This window comes from Dendrobates tinctorius, unplaced genomic scaffold, assembly GCF_039654945.1.
Source record: "Dendrobates tinctorius isolate UK_male_01 unplaced genomic scaffold, ASM3965494v1 ptg000245l, whole genome shotgun sequence".
Lineage (NCBI taxonomy): Eukaryota > Metazoa > Chordata > Amphibia > Anura > Dendrobatidae > Dendrobates > Dendrobates tinctorius.
In genome coordinates this window covers 8,163,589-8,179,400 of record NW_027361912.1, presented here as the reverse complement: position 1 = coordinate 8,179,400, position 15,812 = coordinate 8,163,589, and the positions used below count along the sequence as shown (strand labels likewise).

General features: G+C 45.4%; 6 non-coding genes and 1 pseudogene across 6 annotated transcripts; all 7 read left to right on the top strand.

Moving 5' to 3' along the window:
• The first annotated feature begins 79 nt into the window (after positions 1–79).
• LOC141062785 (U4 spliceosomal RNA) lies at positions 80–176 on the top strand (annotated as a pseudogene).
• Positions 177–5,639: 5,463 nt separating this feature from the next.
• On the top strand, positions 5,640–5,778 carry LOC141061267 (U4 spliceosomal RNA). The gene has a single exon (XR_012223144.1). It is a non-coding gene; the product is annotated as a U4 spliceosomal RNA (small nuclear RNA).
• Positions 5,779–7,328: 1,550 nt separating this feature from the next.
• LOC141062182 (U4 spliceosomal RNA) lies at positions 7,329–7,469 on the top strand. The gene has a single exon (XR_012223974.1). It is a non-coding gene; the product is annotated as a U4 spliceosomal RNA (small nuclear RNA).
• A 284-nt stretch (positions 7,470–7,753) lies between these two features.
• LOC141062110 (U4 spliceosomal RNA) lies at positions 7,754–7,894 on the top strand. The gene has a single exon (XR_012223908.1). It is a non-coding gene; the product is annotated as a U4 spliceosomal RNA (small nuclear RNA).
• Positions 7,895–8,180: 286 nt separating this feature from the next.
• LOC141060917 (U4 spliceosomal RNA) lies at positions 8,181–8,321 on the top strand. The gene has a single exon (XR_012222827.1). It is a non-coding gene; the product is annotated as a U4 spliceosomal RNA (small nuclear RNA).
• A 283-nt stretch (positions 8,322–8,604) lies between these two features.
• On the top strand, positions 8,605–8,745 carry LOC141062715 (U4 spliceosomal RNA). Its single transcript, XR_012224456.1, has one exon. It is a non-coding gene; the product is annotated as a U4 spliceosomal RNA (small nuclear RNA).
• Positions 8,746–9,027: 282 nt separating this feature from the next.
• LOC141060911 (U4 spliceosomal RNA) lies at positions 9,028–9,168 on the top strand. Its single transcript, XR_012222822.1, has one exon. It is a non-coding gene; the product is annotated as a U4 spliceosomal RNA (small nuclear RNA).
• The last annotated feature ends 6,644 nt before the right edge of the window (positions 9,169–15,812 follow it).

The following is a 15,812-nucleotide window of genomic DNA, read 5'->3' as shown; positions in this document are numbered from 1 at the left end:
AGTGGTGATTTGGAACTCACCATGGCTTAAACAAGCTCTGCCTTGGAAGCAGGAAGGCCTTGGTCACCTCAGTTTCTTCTACTTTGCACAGTGGCAATATCGTAGCCCATGAGGTTTAACCGAGGCGTGATTACTAGTAAGTCAGCTTTGGCAATTTTTGCTGGTCTCTCAGGAGACTTAATCCGTTGTATGCAAATGAAAGAGTCTTAGCTCCTCCCAGTGTGGAAGAGAAGTCTTTCTTCTGACAGCAATGGGTTGATGTTTGTTGCCTGGAGCAGAAGAATAGAGTGAGGCGATCTGCCTGTAATTGCCAAAAATTGCATCTTAACTGAGCCCTTAGAATGTGGATGCCTGGAATCAGCGTGGGAGGGCTAGTGGTTATTTGGAACTCACCATGGCTTAACCCCTTCACCCCCAAGGGTGGTTTGCACGTTCATGACCGGACCAATTTTTACAATTCTGACCACTGTCCCTTTATGAGGTCATAGCTCTGGAACGCTTCCATGGATCCCGGAGATTCTGACAATGTTTTCTTGTAACATATTGTACTTCATGATAGTCATAAAATTTCATTCAAACAACTGGTGTTTATTTGTGAAAAAAACGGAAATTTGGCGAAAATTTCGCAATTTTCCAACTTTGAATTTTTATGCCCTTAAATCACAGAGATACGGCACAAAAAAAACTTGATAAGTAACATTTCCCACATGTTTACTTTACATCAGCACAATTTTGGAACCAAATTTTTTTTTTGTTAGAAAGTTATAAGGGTTAAAATTTGACCAGTGATTTCTCATTTTTGCAACACCTTTTTATTTTTACGGACCACATCACATTTGAAGCTTCTTTGAGGGGTCTATATGATAAAAAATACCCAAAATTGACACCATTCTAAAAACTGCACCCCTTATGGTGCTCAAAACCACATTCAAGAACTTTGTTAACCCTTTAGGTGCGTCACAGGAATTTTTTGAATATTTAAAAAAAAAATGAACATCTAAATTTTTTTCACAAAAAAATACTTCAGGTTCAATTTTTTTTATTTTACCAAGGGTAACAGGAGAATTTGGACTGGAAAAGTTATTGTGCAATTTGTCCTGAGTACGATGATATCTGATATGTGGGGGGGAACCACTGTTTCGGCGCATGGCAGAGCTAAGAAGGGAAGGAGCGCCGTTTGACTTTTTCAATGCAAAATTGGCTGGAATTCAGATCGGACGCCATGTCACGTTTGGAGAGCCCCTGATGTACCTAAACAGTGGAAACCCCCCACAATTGACTCCATTTTGGAAACTAGACCCCCAAGGAACTTATCTAGATATGTGGTGAGAACTTTGAACCCACAAGGGCTTCACAGAAGTTTATAACGTACAGCGGTACAATTAAAAAATCATATTTTTTCCACAAAAATGATCTTTTCACTCCCAATTTTTATTTTCCCAAGGGTAACAGGACCCTAAAAGTTATTGTGCAATTTGTCCTGAGTACGCTGATACCCCACATGTGGGGGTAAACCACTATTTGAGCGCATGGCAGAGCTCGGAAGGGAAGCAGCGCCATTTGACGTTTTTGGCTGGAATTGAGATCGGACACCATGTCGCAATTGGAAAACCCCTGATGTACCAAAACAGTGGAAACCCCCCACAAATGACACCATTTTGGAAACTAGACCCCCTAAGGAACTTATCTAGATATGTGGTGAGAACTTTGAACCCACAAGGGCTTCACAGAGGTTTATAACGTACAGCAGTACAATTAAAAAATCATATTTTTTCCAAAAAAATGATCTTTTCACCCTCAATTCTTATTATTCCAAGGGTAACAGGACCCTAAAAGTTATTGTGCAATTTGTCCTGAGTACGCTGATACCCCACATGTGGGGGTAAACCACTATTTGAGCACATGGCAGAGCTCAGAAGGGAAGCAGCGCCATTTGACGTTTTTGGCTGGAATTGAGATCAGACACCATGTCGCGATTGCAAAACCCCTGATGTAGCAAAACAGCAGAAACCCCCCACAAATGACCCCATTTTGGAAACTAGACCCCCCAAGGAACTTATCTAGATGTGTGGTGAGCACTTTAAACCCCCCAGTGCTTCACAGAAGTTTATAACGCCCGGGCGTTAAAATAAAAAAATTGTATTTTTTCCACAAACATGATCTTTTAGTCACCAATTTTTTTTATTTTCACAAGGGTAACAGGAGAAATTGTACCCCAAAAGTTGCTGTCCAATTTGTCCTGAGTACGCTGATGCCCCATATGTGGGAGAAAACTACTGTATGGGCACATGTCGGGGCTTGGAAGGGAAGTAGTGATGTTTTGGAATGCAGACTTTGATGGAATGGTCTGCGGGTGTCATGTTGCCTTTGGAGAGCCCCTAATGTACCTAAACAGTGGAAACCCCCACAAATGACCCCATTTTGGAAACTAGACCCCCTAAGGAACTTATCTAGATGTGTGGTGAGCACTTTGAACCCCCAAGGGCTTCACAGAAGTTTATAATGCCCGGGCATGAAAATAAAAATTTTTTATTTTTTCCACAAACATGATCAATTCGTCCCCAATTTTTTTTATTTTCCCAAGGGTATCTGGAGAAATTGAACCCCAAAAGTTGTTGTCCAATTTGTCCTGCATACACTGACACCCCATATGTGGGAGAAAACTATTGTATGGGCACACGTCGGGGCTCGGAAGGGAAGTAGTGACGTTTTGGAATGCAGACTTTGATGGAATGGTCTGCGGGTGTCATGTGCGTTTGGAGAGCCCCTGATGTACATAAACTATTGAAACTCCCCACAAGTGACCCCATTTTGGACAGTAAACCCCCCACAGAACTAATCTAGATGTGTGGTGAGCACTTTGAACCCCCAAGGGCTTCACAGAAGTTTATAATGCCCGGGCATGAAAATATGATATTTTTTATTTTTTCCACAAGCATGATCAATTAGTCCCTAATTTTTTAATTTTCCCAAGGGTAACAGGAGAAATTGAACCCCAAAAGTTGTTGTCCAATTTGTCCTGAGTACGCTGACACCCCATATGTGGGAGAAAACTACTGTATGGACACACGTCGGGGCTCGGAAGGGAAGTAGTGATGTTTTGGAATGCAGACTTTGATGGAATGGTCTGCGGGTGTCATGTGCATTTGGAGAGCCCCTGATGTACCTAAACTATTGAAACTCCCCACAAGTGTCCCAATTTTGGACACTAGACCCCCCACGGAACTTATCTAGATGTGTGGTGAGCACTTTGAACCCCCAAGTGCTTCACAGAAGTTTAAAGCGCCCGGGCGTGAAAATAAAAAAATCATTTTTTTTCCCACAAAAATGATATTTTTGCCCCCAATTTTTTATTTTCCTAAGAGTAACAGGAGAAATTGGACCCCAAAAGTTGTTTTGCAATTTGTCCTGAGTAGGCTGATACCCTATATGTGGGGGTAGAACACTGTTTGGGTGCATGGCAGAGCTGGAAGGGAAGGAGCACCATTTGACTTTTTCAACTCAGAATTGGCTGGAATTGAGATCAGACGCCATGTTGCATTTGGAGAGCACCTGATGTGCCCAAACAGTGGAAACCCCCCAATTCTAACTCCAACCCTAACCCCCACCTAACCCTAGCCCTAACCCTAGCCATAACCCTAACCCTAATGGGAAAATGGAAATAAATACATTTTCTTTTAATTTTATTATTTTTCCCTAACTAAGGGGGTGATAACAGGGGGTTTGATTTACTATTTGTGGTGAGTTTTTATATTTGGCAGCTGTCATAGGCTAAAAGACGCTTTTTATTGTAAAAATAGTTTTTGCATCACCACATATTGAGAGCTATAATTTTTCCGTATTTTGACCCACCTGATGAAGCCGCATGGGTTGCGGCGATACGCGTGGGGTATGATCCTGGGTGTAGCACCCACTTGGTTATAGCTGTATTTTCACTGCGACCTTATTATTGGTTGCTCTGGAGTAATTTTTGTGTGGTACAATTGAATATTGGATTGTGGGCATTGGCCATATTGCTGTTGGCTTATTATGGCCTGTGTGCCCTAACCAGTGAATATTTAGGGACACATGCATGGAATTATTTCATGCAGCGATTGTGCAATATTAGGGCCCTTGGTCTCCATGAGCAGGTTTATGGGGTGGTTGTTGTGATTAATTGCAGTGAGGTTGGACCACATGGTTGATATACAGGTTATTACAGCATAATCTATAATTGTGATATGCCATACTTCACTGTTATATATTGTGGGATGCTTCATATGCTTTTATTATGTTTTTAATTGTATTGCTGCATCAATAAAACATTGTTTTTGTACTGGTTCAGTGTGCGCTATTTGCAGTGGTTCTTTTTCTTCTCTTCTCGTATTTTGACCCACCGACTCATGTGAGGTCTTATTTTTTGCAGGACGAGTTGACGGTTTTATTGGTACCATATTCGGGCACGTGACATTTTTTGATTGCTTTTTATTCCGATTTTTGGGACGCTGAATGAACAAAAACCAGCGTTTCATGAATTTCTTTTGGGGGGGTGCGTTTACACCGTTCCGCGTGTGGTAAAATTGATAAAGCGGTTTTATTCTTCGGGTCAATACGGTTACAGCGATACCTCATTTAGGTCGTTTTTTATGTTTTGTCGGTTTTATGCAATGAAAACTATTTTATATAAAAAATAATTATTTTTGCATCGCTTTATTCTGCGAGCTATAACTTTTTTATTTTTTCCCTGATGATGCTGCATGGCAGCTCGTTTTTTGCGGGACAAGATGACGTTTTCAGCGGTACCATGGATATTTATATGCATCTTTTTGATCGCGCGTTATTGCACTTTTTGTTTGGCGGTATGATAATAAATCATTATTTTTTTGCTTTGTTTTTTATTTTTATTTTTTAAGGGATTCGCTAAAGGGGTTAACTAATTGGACAGTTTTATAGGGCGGGTCGTTACGGACACGGCGATACCTAATATGTATACTTTTATTGTTTTGGTTTTTTATTTTGAAAAAATGGATTTATTGGGGGAATATTTTTTTTTCTAATTTATTTGGCGATTTTTTTTTAAAATTATTTTAACACTTTTTTTTTTTTAACTATATTACGTAGTCCCAGGTGGGACATCACTGTCCTGTGACAGATCGCTGATCTGTCACATCACAGATCACTGTGACAGATCAGCGATCTGTCACAGGCACTACTGCAGACTTCCTCATGCCTGTGCTTTGCAGGCATGAGGAAATCAGCTCCCTACCGGCCCCCATCGTCATCTTGGATTCGGGGGCCTGTACAGAAAGAGACCCCAGCAGCAGCGCTGCACATTGCGCTGCCGTGGGGGGCTCAGGGAAGCACAGAGGGAGCCCCCTCCCTGCCGATGCTTCCATTTAACCCCCGGTACACCGCGATCATGTTTGATCGCAGTGTGCAAGGGGTTAACGTGTCGGGTGTCAGCTGTGATAATCAGCTGACACCCGGCCACGATCAGCGGCGCTCACCACGTGGGCGCCGCTGATCGCGGTAGACGTACTATCCCGTCCATGGGCATAGGGGCCCGGGTCCCATGGACGGGATAGTATGTCTGATGTCAGGAAGGGGTTAAGCAAGCTCTGCCTTGGAAGCGGGAAGGCCTTGGTCACAACAGTTCTTTCAACTTTGCGCAGTGGCAATATCGTAGCCCATGAGGTTTAACCGAGGCGTGATTATTGCTAATTGAAAACTTTTCCCAATATCCTGCCATGATGACTTGATATATAGTCAGCTTTGGCAATTTTTGTTGGTCTCAGGAGACTTAATCCATGGATGCAAATGACAGAGTCTTAGCTCCACCCAGTGTGGAAGAGAAGCCTTGCTTCCCACAGCAATGGATTGATGTTTGTTGCCTGTAGCAGAAGGAGAGAGTGAGGCGAATTGCCTGTAATTGCCAAAAATTATGTTTTTCCTGAGCCCTTAGGCTAATTTCACACTAACGTTTTTTTGCTGCAGTGCACGGCGCTGCTAAGCCCCGCCCCCTACTGGCTCCCTGCCCGCCCCATCCGGTTATCACCTCCTACTAGCGCACATGGGCGCTTGAAATCTGCGCACCCTATCTTTAGCATAGGGTGCGCAGATCGTGCACTGGCCATGCGCTAGCAGGAATTTGGCGTGCGCTGCGCACTTTTGAAGATGCGCCATGCGTGCCGAAATGCAACATGCTGCGTTCGGCGAACACGGGCGCACCTTCAAAAGTGCGCAGCGCACGGCAAATTCCTGCTAGCGCACGGCCAGCGCACGATCTGCGCACCCTATGCTAAAGATAGGGTGCTAAATAAAAATGACAGACCACAAGGCTGAAACAGTATAACATCATATATTAATTGTGGGTACAGATGAAAAGAAAACCAACACAATCAGCCCATGGAAAATCAGTGTAGGACACACTGTAATCAATAAGAAGCAGCAAAAGGAAATCAGTGCATAGATGTCCAAGGTATGATAAAATCACAAATCTTTATTAGATAACACAGGTAGAAAAGCACAAACAATGACAAACAAAGGGTGACACAAGCAGAAGCAGAGCAAAGGGGTATACAGTGTCAAAAAGCTCACTCTGACCCTTATCGTGAGTAAACACCTGGTGGTAAAGATAAATGAGTATCCAAGTATAAACACCCAATATATAACAGGCAGACTAGTGAAGGAAGATCATTTCCGAAACGTACGTCGGGGTCAGCTGAGCTTGGGATTCAGTGTCTCTCCCCTCTCCCCTCCTGGTATGTTTACCTTGCTTTTGTGTCTTTGTAACTTCACCCCTGATTATATGGCTGTCCAGCTGGGGATTTTACCCCTTACTGCTTTTCACTAGTCTGCCTGTTATATATTGGATGTTTATACTTGGATACTCATTTATCTTTACCACCAGGTGTTTACTCACGATAAGGGTCAGAGTGAGGTTTTTGACACTGTATACCCCTTTGCTCTGCTTCTGCTTGTGTCACCCTTTGTTTGTCATTGTTTGTGCTTTTCTACCTGTGTTATCTAATAAAGATTTGTGATTTTATCATACCTTGGACATCTATGCACTGATTTCCTTTTAAAGATAGGGTGCGCAGATCGCAAGCGCCCATGTGCGCTAGTGGGAGGCGATAACCGGATGGGGCGGGCATGGAGCCGGCATGGGGCGGGGCTTAGCGGCACCGTGCGCTGCAGCAAATAAACGCTAGTGTGAAACTAGCCTTAAAATGTGGAAGCCCAGGATGCCTTGAAGCAGCATGGGTGGGTTAGTGGTGATTTGGAACTCACCATGGCTTAAACAAGCACTGCCTTGGAAGCGGGAAGGCCTTGGTCACAAATGTTCCTTCAACTTTGCGCAGTGGCAATATCGTAGCCCATGATGTTTAACCGAGGCGTGATTATTGTTAATTGAAAACTTTTCTCAATACCCCACCATGATGACTTGAAATACAGTCAGCTTTGGCAATTTTTGTTGGTCTCTCAGGAGACTTAATCCGTGGTATGCAAAGGACATTCTTAGCTCCTCCCAGTGTGGTAGAGAAGCCTTGCTTCCCACAGCAATGGATTGATGTTTGCTGACTGTAGCAGAAGAAGCGAGTAAGGCGATCTACCTGTAATTGCCAAAAAATTACATCTTAACTGAGCCCTTAGAATGTGGAAGCCCAGGATGCCTGGAAGCAGTGTGGGAGGGCTAGTGAGGATTTGGAACTCACCATATCTTAAACAAGCTTTGCTTTGGAAGCAGGAAGGCCTTGGTCACAACTGTTCTCTCAAGTTTGCGCAGTGGCAATATCGTAGCCCATGAGGTTTAACCGAGGAGTGATTATTGCTAATTGAAAACTTTTCCCAATATCCCACCATGATGACTTGAAATACAGTCAGCTTTGGCAATTTTTGTTGGTCTCTCAGGAGACTTAATCCATGGTATGCAAAGGACAGTCTTCTTAGCTCCTCCCACTGTGGAAGAGAAGCCTTGCTTCCCACAGCAATGGATTGATGTTTGTTGACTGGAGCAGAAGGAGAGACTGAGGCAATCTGCCTGTAATTGCTAAAAATTATGTCTTTTCTGAGCCCTTAGAATGTGGAAGCCCAGGATACCTGGAAGCAGCGTGGGTGGGCAAGTGGTGATTTGGAACTCACCATGGCTTAAACAAGCTCTGATTTGGAAGTGGGAAGGACTTCGTCACCTCAATTCCCTCAACTTTGCGCAGTGGCAATATCGTAGCTCCTGAGGTTTAACCGAGGCGTGATTATTGCTAATTGAAAACTTTTCCCAATACCCCGCCATGTTGACTTGAAATACAGTCAGCTTTGGCAATTTTTGTTGGTCTCTCAGGAGACTTAATCCATGGTATTCAAATGACAGTCTTAGCTCCTTCCAGTGTGGAAGAGAAGCCTTGTTTCTCATAGCAATGGATTGATGTTTGTTTCCTGGAGCAGAAGAAGAGAGTGAGGCGATCTGCCTGTAATTGCTAAAAATTTTGTCTTTTCTGAGCCCTTAGAATGTGGAAGCCCAGGATACCTGGAAGCAGCGTGGGTGGGCAAGTGGTGATTTGGAACTCACCATGGCTTAAACAAGCACTGCCTTGGAAGCTGGAAGGCCTTGGTCACAACAGTTCCTTCTACTTTGTGCAGGGGCAATATCGTAGCCCATGAGGTTTAACCGAAGCGTGATTTTTGCTAATTGAAAACTTTTCCCAATACCCCACCTTGTTGATTTGAAATACAGTCAGCTTTGACAGTTTTTGTTGGTTTCTCAGTAGACTTAATGCATGGTATGCAAATGACAGTCTTAGCTTCTTCCCGTGTGAAAGAGAAATCTTGCTTCCCACAGCAATGGATTTATGTTTGTTGCCTGGAGCTGAAGGAGAGAGTGAGGCGATCTGCCTGTAATTGCCAAAAATTACATCTTTCCTGAACCTTTAGAATGTGGAAGCCCAGGATGCCTGGAAGCAGCGTGGAGGGCTAGTGAGGATTTGGAACTCACCATGGCTTAAACAAGCTCTGCCTTGGAAGTGGGAAGCCCTTGGTCACCTCAATTCCTTCAACTTTGCGCAGTGGCAGTATCGTAGCTTCTGAGGTTTAACCGAGGCGTGATTATTGCTAATTGAAAACTTTTCCCAATACCCCGCCATGTTGACTTGAAATACAGTCAGCTTTGGCAATTTTTGTTGGTCTCTCAGGAGACTTAATCCATGGTATTCAAATGACAGTCTTAGCTCCTTCCAGTGTGGAAGAGAAGCTTTGTTTCTCATAGCAATGGATTGATGTTTGTTGCCTGGAGCAGAAGAAGAGAGTGAGGCGATCTGCCTGTAATTGCCAAAAATTACATCTTTCCTGAGCCTTTAGGCTAGTTTTACACTAGCGTTTATTTCCTTCAGCGCACGGCGCCGCTAAGCCCCGCCCCATCCGGTCATTGCCGCCTACTAGCGCAGATGGGCGCTTGCAATCTGCGCACCCTATCTTTAGCATAGGGTGCGCAGATCGTGCGCTGGCCGTGTGCTAGCAGGATTTTGCCGTGGGCTGCGCACTTTTGAAAGACTGAATTTGCTTGAGTGCCCTTTTTGCAGCCAATCAGGAACAACGGACACTGTGGGCAACGTGATGACATAGGCAGCGGTCCCCATCATCTTGGAGAAGGGCATGCAAGTGATTGGCTTGCTTTGTGGAGCGTCACAGGGGGTATAAAAGGGCGGGGACGCCGACCGCCAAGTTACTCATGCTGATCTCAGAATAGGGAGAGCTGCTGCTGATTCTGTAGGGAGAGTGTTAGGCAGGGAAGAAGATACCAAAAACTGAATCTGCTGCTAGCGATTTTGCCTGTACAACACACCAGTCACTGTGCAGTGCAAGGGGAGGCTATATTTTGGTGCATCAGCTCAGTTAGTTATTAGGCTGCCTTTTAAGTCTACCTGGTAGCTGCATTGCTGTGTGCCCACTGCTGAGCAAACTGTTTTTTTCAAAGCAATCCAGATTTTATTGTTTTGTCCTTGTGATTTACAGAGCGTTCATTTTTCACACACCGTATGGCAGTGTACGCTCCTCACACAGTACCGTGTAACAGCTGTTATCACGGCCACAGTGAAGCTATCTGTGTGTGACTCTGTAAGGATAAGTCGAGGAGTTGTTCTGTTCTTACAGACCTCCACCTTACAGTTTTGTCTGGTTTTCAAACAGTTTAGTATATTTGCTGTTTGATTACATTCAAAACTATAGAGAGACAGCGTGTGTCAGTCCGTATACTAAAACACGGAGCTTGACAATTTTACATACAATGGTCAGCGGTGTACGTGCACGCTCCTCTCTCAGTACCGTGTAACGGCTGTTATCACGGCCACAGTGAAGCTATCTGTGTGTGGCTCTGTAAGGATAAGTCGAGGAGTTGTTCCATTCTTACAGACCTCCACCTTATAGTTTTGTCAGGTTTTCAAACAGTTTAGTATATTTGCTGTTTGATTACATTCAAAACTATAGAGAGACAGCATGTGTCAGTCCGTATACTAAAACACAGAGCTTGACAATTTTACATACACTGGACAGCGGTGTACGTGCATGCTCCTCTCAGTACCTTGTAATGGCTGTTATCACGGCCACAGTGAAGCTATCTGTGTGTGACTCTGTAAGGATAAGTTGAGAAGTTATTCCGTTCTTACAGACCTACACTCTAGGGAGATTCCAGTTCTGCCCAATTCTATATACACCTTGTAGTTTGTCATACACTAGGCAATTTCTGCCGGTCACATTGCGGTGTTAAATAAACAGGGCCTAAATGAATCCCACAGTGTCCTGAAGTGTAGAGACATTCCAATTCTCTACAGTCCTCTATACACCCTTCTAACAGCATAGAGAATCTGCCTGCTATATTGCGGTGTTAAATAAACAGGGCCTGACTGAATCCCACTGTGTCCTGAAGTGTAGAGACATTCCAATTCTCCCCATTACTATATACACCTTGTACCTTGTTTTACAGTACCAGAGAGTTGGTGTAAATTTGGGTAAATTTTTCCAAAAAATGAGGAAGTGTGGTGGATGAGTCCGTGGAAGTGGGCAGGGGTTGGCAGCTGGTAATGATGGTGTTGGTGTTGGTGGTGGATCTGCTGGTAGTGGCAAAAGCAAAATAGCACCTAATACTGGAGGTGTTGAGGCTGCGTCATCGTCTGACTCCACAAGGCCTCGAAGGCTCCCTTTTCTGGGAGTAGGTAAACCACTTCTAAAGCCGGAGCTTCAAGAACAAGTTTTGGCTTACATTGCTGACTCAGCCTCCAGCTCTATCGCCTCCTGTTCTGAAGTTTTAAAAAATAAAAGCACTGAGTCGTCATTGGAGGCTCATGGTCATGAACCACACCTTTCCTTGTGTCCTTCACCCCTACCAAAATTGAAGGATGCGGTAGGCCACACTACAGATTACTCTATGGAGCTGGTTTCACATACCATGCCCGGGTTATCAAGTCAAATCGTGAATTACCCAGGCAAAGATGAATCTGACATGGAGTGCACTGATGCACAGCCACTGATAGATGATTCTGCTGGTACATTCACTCAGAGCACTACATTGTTCTTGCTGTGTACTGAGCCAGAATCTGATCCAGATGAAACTCAGGTGCCCCTTCCCGCATACTATACCACCAAACACGGTGACACAGAGGAAGGTGCACATGACATTGAAGAGGAGGTGATAGATGACCCAGTTGTTGACCCAGATTGGCATCCATTGGTGGTAGAGTGTGCCGCTGCCAATAGCTTAGAAGGAGGAGGAGCATCCGCAGCGGGCATCGACATCGCAACAGTTGTTATCTGGCAGGCCCGGAGCAGTCCAAAAATGGGTTACAAAAACCAAAAAAATTGCAGGACAGCTTGGCCAGACGGTCAAAAAAGCACAGCGTGCAAGGCCTCAATCTGTCTTCCCTAGTAGGAAGAGTGTAGTGTGGCACTTTTTTGAACAAAATCCTAATGATCAGGCAAAGGTAATCTGTAAGAAGTGCGCAAAGACCTTTAGCCGAGGGAAAGATCTGAGAAATTTGAATACCAGTTGCATGCTAAGATATTTAACCACCATGCACTTGCAAGCGTGGATGGACTACCAATACTCACGTACCACATGTGCTACTGCTCCCAAAGAAGGTAGTCAGCAACGCAACATTGTTTCCCCCACTGTAAGTCCACCGGTTAGCACACCACCAGCAGCAAATGTTGAGTTGTCGTCGCAAGGGCAAATCATTCAGGGAATCACACTGTTATTGCAACGAAAGACTGAATCTAGGCCATCAGAAAGAACACCAACTCCATCACCATCATCAACCCTCTTTCAGTCCGCCATGTCCACCGCTACTTTCACCATATCCAGCTCTCAATCCAGCTCACCCTACCAGAGACTATGAGTAGGACAAAAAAGTACTCATCCTCTTATCCACATACACTGGGTTTGAACACCCACATTGCCAAACTAATCTCGTTAGAGATGATGCCCTATCGGTTGGTTGAAAGCCAGCTTTCCGCGAACTAATGGCCTAAGCAGTACCACGCTATGAACTACCCAGTCGCCACTTCTTTTCTCGCAAAGCCATCCCAGTCCTCCACCTTAATGTGAAAGACCGCATTGTCCATGCACTCAAACTGTCAGTGAGTGGAAAGGTGCACCTCACAACTGATGCATAGTCTAGTAGGCATGGCCAGGGCCGTTACGTGTCCATCACTGCGCACTGGGTTAATGTGGTGGATGCAGGGTCCACAGGGGACAGCGGTGGTGGCACAGTGCTGCCTAGCCCATGGTATAGGAAACAGTTGGCTGTAGGCGTTCGACCCTCCTCCTCCAGAAGCAAAAGCTCGTCCACCGAGCGCAGTCGCACGAACACTGCATCTGCAGTTGACAGTGTTGCAAACGAGGTGTCCCCCTATCGATCAGCTAGTGGAAAGCATCAGCAGACTGTGTTGCAGATGATGTGTTTGGGCGACAGACACACCGCAGAGGTACTGGCCGACTACTTTCAGTGACAAACTGAGTCATGGCTGGGCAGTCTACATCGTGAGGCAGGCAAGGTAGTTAGTGATAACGGCCGGAATTTTGTGGCAGCCATAGCCCTTTCAAAACTCAGACACATACACTCACTGGCCACTTTATTAGGTACACCATGCTAGTAACGGGTTGGACCCCCTTTTGCCTTCAGAACTGCCTCAATTCTTCGTGGCAGAGATTCAACAAGGTGCTGGAAGCATTCCTCAGAGATTTTGGACCATATTGACATGATGGCATCACACAGTTGGCGCAGATTTGTCGGCTGCACATCCCTGATGCGAATCTCCCATTCCACCACATCCCAAAGATGCTCTATTGGATTGAGATCTGGTGACTGAGGAGGCCATTTGAGTACAGTGAACTCATTGTCATGTTCAAGAAACCAATCTGAGATGATTCGAGCTTTATGACATGGCGCATTATCCTGCTGAAAGTAGCCATCAGATGTTGGGTACATTGTGGTCATAAAGGGATGGACATGGTCAGCAACAATACTCAGGTAGGCTGTGGCATTGCAACGATGCTCAATTGGTACCAAGGGGCCCAAAGAGTGCCAAGAAAAAATTCCCCACACCATGACACCACCACCACCAGCCTGAACCGTTGATACAAGGCAGGATGGATCCATGCTTTCATGTTGTTTACGCCAAATTCTGACCCTACCATCCGAATGTCGCAGCAGAAATCGAGACTCATCAGACCAGGCAACGTTTTTCCAATCTTCTACTGTCCAATTTCGATGAGCTTGTGCAAATTGTAGCCTCAGTTTCCTGTTCTTAGCTGAGAGGAGTGGTACCCAGTGTGGTCTTCTGCTGCTGTAGCCCATCTGCCTCAAAGTTCGACGCACTGTGCGTTCAGAGATGCTCTTCTGCCTACCTTGGTTGTAACGGGTGGCAATTTGAGTCACTGTTGCCTTTCTATCAGCTCGAACCAGTATGCCCATTCTCCTCTGACCTCTGGCATCAACAAGGCATTTCCGGCCACAGAACTGCCGCTCACTGGATTTTTTTTCTTTTTCGGACCATTCTCTGTAAACCCTAGAGATGGTTGTGCGTGAAAATCCCAGTAGATCAGCAGTTTCTGAAATACTCAGACCAGCCCTTCTGGCATCAACAATCATGCCACGTTCAAAGGCACTCAAATCACCTTTCTTCCCCATACTGATGCTCGGTTTGAACTGCAGGAGATTGTCTTGACCATGTCTACATGCCTAAATGCACTGAGTTGCCGCCATGTGATTGGCTGATTAGAAATTAAGTCTTAACACACAGTTGGACAGGTGTACCTAATAAAGTGGCCAGTGAGTGTACATTGCTTGGCTCACACCTTGAACTTGGCTCACACCACCTCACTAATTATCCAGATTTAACAGGCCTGCTCCTTAAGGTTCGAAGACTGTGCTCGCACATCCGCCGTTCGCCGGTACACTCCAGTCATATGCAGAAGCTGCAGCGATTGCTCCACCTTCCCAAGCATCACCTAATTATCGACGTTGCAACAAGGTGGAATTCCACCCTGCACATGGTTGAGTGGCTGTGCGAACAAAAGCAGACCGTAATGCATTTGTGGGAGGATACATGGGCAGGCACTTTGAGGGCAGACATGGAGTTGACAGGTGTGCAGTGGTCGAAGCTGAAAGACCTCTGTAAAGTCCTTCAGTGTTTTGAGGAATGCACACGGCTGGTAAGCGCAGACGACGCCATCATAAGCATGAGCATCCCACTTATGCGTCTGCTCATGCAAACTTTGACGGACATTAAGGAGCAGGCGTCTGCAGCCGAGGTTGATGAGGAGGAAGAGGAGGAGGGAAGCCTTGATGACAGTCAGCCATTGTCTGGTCAGGGAACTGTCGTGGACGAGGTGGAGGAAGAAGAGGAAGAGGAGGAGGATGGTGATGGGGAGGATTATTTAGGGGAGGAGGATGCTTCTCGTGGGGCAAGAGAAAATGTTGGCTTTGCAAGGTCTGGTACAGGGTTTGTGCGTGACTGGAGGGATGTGGATTTGCCAGACAGGGCTCCTCCACCCAGCACTCGCAGTGCATCATTGACACCGGGAACATTGGCCCACATGTCAGATTATGCCTTGCAGATCCTAAAAAGGGACCCCCGCATTGCCAAAATGATGAACGATGATGACTACTGGTTGGCCAGCATCCTGGATCCACGCTATAAAGGCAAATTCCAAAACATCATGCCACAGGAGAACCTTGACCTAATATTGGCTAACAAACAAGCTAATCTGGTAAACCGGATCCATTCCCAGCACACAGCAGCGGTGACGGTTCTCACACGAGCCGGAGAAGCCGGGGGCAACTTGGAAGCGGTGTTGGTGGTGGACACATCAGAAGTGGCGTTGGAGACAGGGGTTTCATGACCATGTTGTGGACTGATTTTTCAAGTCCCGCTCACACGACTGGTAATACTGCATCGATTGAAAGTGACAGGAGACAGCACTTGTCAAGTATGGTTACAAACTATTTTTCCTCCCATATCGATGTTCTCCCTCACAGGTCATTCCCATTTGACTATTGGGCAGCTAAACTGGACACCTGGCCTGAATTGGCACAATATGCCTTACAGGAGCTCACATGCCCAGCTGCAAGTGTGCTATCGGAAAGAGTCTTCAGTGCTGCTGGATCAATACTGACAGAAAAAAGGACCCGTCTGTCAACCCAAAATGTGGATGATCTAACCTTCATTAAAATGAACCATGCATGGGTTTCCAAGGATTTTGTCCCACCTTACCCTGATGACACATAGGTTGCCAGAAAAATTGTTTTCTTTGGTCCGCCTGTTCCTGGGACTTGAACAATTTCGCC